Source organism: Chiloscyllium plagiosum, unplaced genomic scaffold (genome assembly GCF_004010195.1).
Source record: "Chiloscyllium plagiosum isolate BGI_BamShark_2017 unplaced genomic scaffold, ASM401019v2 scaf_5242, whole genome shotgun sequence".
Classification (NCBI taxonomy): Eukaryota; Metazoa; Chordata; class Chondrichthyes; order Orectolobiformes; family Hemiscylliidae; genus Chiloscyllium; species Chiloscyllium plagiosum.
Genome location: NW_025205065.1, coordinates 2954 through 5843, shown reverse-complemented (window position 1 = coordinate 5843; position 2890 = coordinate 2954).

The following is a 2890-nucleotide window of genomic DNA, read 5'->3' as shown; positions in this document are numbered from 1 at the left end:
ACCCTGTTGATGATATAGTTGCCTCTCTGGTCACTTTGTTAAGAAAGCATATGGTGTTTTGGTTTTCATTAACAGTGGTGTTGTGTTTAAGAGCTGCGAGGTTTTGCTGCAACTCTACAAGTCCCTGGTAAGACCATACTTGGAATATTGTGTCCAGTTCTGGCCACCCTATCATAGGAAAGATATGGAGGCTTTGGAGAGGGTGCAAAGAAGGTTTACCAGGATGCTGCCTGGACTGGAGGGCTTGCCTTATGAAGAAAGGGTGGTGGAAGCAGAGTTATTAGGGACATTTAAGCGACGGCTGGACATGCACAAGGATAGCAGTGAATTGAGGGGTGCATAGGTTAGGTTATTTTATTTTACATTAGGATTCATCCTCGGCAGAACATCGTGGGCCTAAGGACCTATTCTTTGTTGTACTTTTCTATGTTCTAAGCTCTATATACTTTTAAATCCTTCTGCTCTCACCTTAAAAATATGACTCCTTGTTTTGAACTCTCCCACCCAAGGGAAAACACCTTTGCTATTCATCTTATCTATGCCCCTCGCAATTTTATAAACCTCTGTCAGTTTACCCTTAACCTCCTACATTCCAATGAGAAAGGTCTCAGCCTACCAGCTCTTCTTATAATTCAAACTCTTCAGTCCTGCCAACATCCTGGTAACTCTTTTCCAAACCTTCTACAATTTAATAATATCCTTCCAAAAGTGGCCTCACCAACATCCTGTAAAACGTCAACATGGCATCCTAACTCCGGTATTCAATCGGCTGAGCAATGAAGGCAAGTGTGCTAAACACCTACTTAAAACTAGCCTTTCCACATGTGATACAACCCTCCAGAGAACTATGTACCTGAACCACTGGGTCTCTTTGTTTAGCAACATTAACTGTGTAGGTCCTGCCTTCACTTTTTCACCAAAGTGCAAAACCATGCATTTATCCAAATTAAACTCCATCTGCCACTCCTCGGCTCATCAGCCAAACTGATCAAAATCCTTTTGTAATCTTAGATAACCTCATTCCCACACTTACTAATCCCGCGGCAAAGTTCTCATCTAAATCATTTATATAAGTGACAAACAACAGCGTACCCAGTAGCGATCCCTATGGAACACCTCCAGTCTGAAAAGCAACCCACCCTCTGTCTCCTTCTGTCAAACCAATTTTGTTTCCAATTTGCAAGTTCTCACTGAATGTAATGTTGAATTGAATGATTTATTGATACTTGCATTTCACAGTGAATGATAGAGTAAAATATGGTGAAAAGCTCCAACTGAGGCACAATTTGGCCTCCACCGCTTCTCCATCACCTCACCGCTGTCTGCGCTGGACCCAGAAATGTAGGAGTCGCCAGACTTTAGGTGCCAGTCCTTCACTGCTGGGCCCCACCTCACTAAGGCGGCCGCTGATGCTGGATCTTCTGCTGAAGCCATACTCGCCCCGCAACCAGGAATCCCCGGCTTGGCCACCACCACTATCTCGGTGATAACACAATCTTGGTAAAAACCCGGAACGTTCAGCTTCACTGCCACTGCCATCGCAAAAATAACCAGGAATCCCTGGCTACACTGGTACCACCATCTTGGTGATAACCAGGAATCCCTGGCTACGCTGCCACCACTGTCTCGGTGATAACCAGGAATCCCTGGCTACGCTGGTACCACTATCTTGGTGATAACCAAGAATCCCTGGCTTCGTTGCCACCACTGTCTTGGTGATAACCAGGAATCCCTGGCTACGCTGGTACCACTATCTTGGTGATAACCAGAAATCCCTGGCTATGCTAGTACCACCATCTTGGTGATAACCAAGAATCCCTGGCTACGCTGCCACCACTGTCTCGGTGATAACCAAGAGGCCCTGCTCTGGCCTTGTCACAACCACAACTAGGGGTCCCTGGCTTGCTGCCATCTCGATGACAGCAGGAGTCCCCACTCCAGGCATATCATGCTGCTGCCAATGCCAAGAATCCCCTTCTGGGCCAACTGTAACCAGGATACCAAAAGATGTGCAGGGTCAGGTGAATTGGCCATGCTAAATTGCCCGTAGTGTTAGGTAAGGGGTAAATGTAGGGGTATGGGTGGGTTTCGCTTCGGCGGGTCGGTGTGGACTTGTTGGGCCGAAGGGCCTGTTTCCACACTGTAATGTAATCTAATCTAAAAACTTTAGATTCCCTTCGACCCAACAAGTCCTTCGACCCTCCGAAGAGTAACTCATCCAGACTCATTTCCCTCTGAGCTGAAAATGTGTTGCTGGAACAGTGCAGCAAGTCAGGCAGCATCCAAGGAACAGGAGAATCGACGTTTCGGGCATAAGCCCTTCTTCAGGAATGAGGAAAGTGTGTCCAGCAGGCTAAGATAAAAGGTAGGGACAGATCTTTCATATCTGTCTTTGTCTCTTACTGTCTGGGATACCTTGCCTAGTTGCAAAGATATTTTTCATTCCTATCCCTGTTCAGCTCAAGAAGTTTTAAAAGTTCGATTTAAATGCTTGTAAACAAATTTCCAATAGTACAATGCCACTTACAAAACCTGAAAATAAAACTAATACAATGCCTCCTCTTTCTTACATACACAGTACAGAAATACCAAGCAAATGTAAAACTATTCATGGTTCTGTCCACTTTCTGTCCAAGGTTTCAAATAATGATAATATCTCGTGAACCTTCAGGACTTTGGTTAGGCCACAGTTGGAGTACTGTGTGCAGTTCTGGTCGCCTCACTTTAGGAAAGATGTGGAAGCTTTGGAGAGGGTGCAGAGAAGATTTACCAGGATGTTGCCTGGAATGGAGAATAAGTCGTACGAGGATAGGTTGAGAGTTCTCGGCCTTTTCCCGTTGGAACGGCGAAGGATGAGGGGTGACTTGACAGAGGTTTATAAGATGATCAG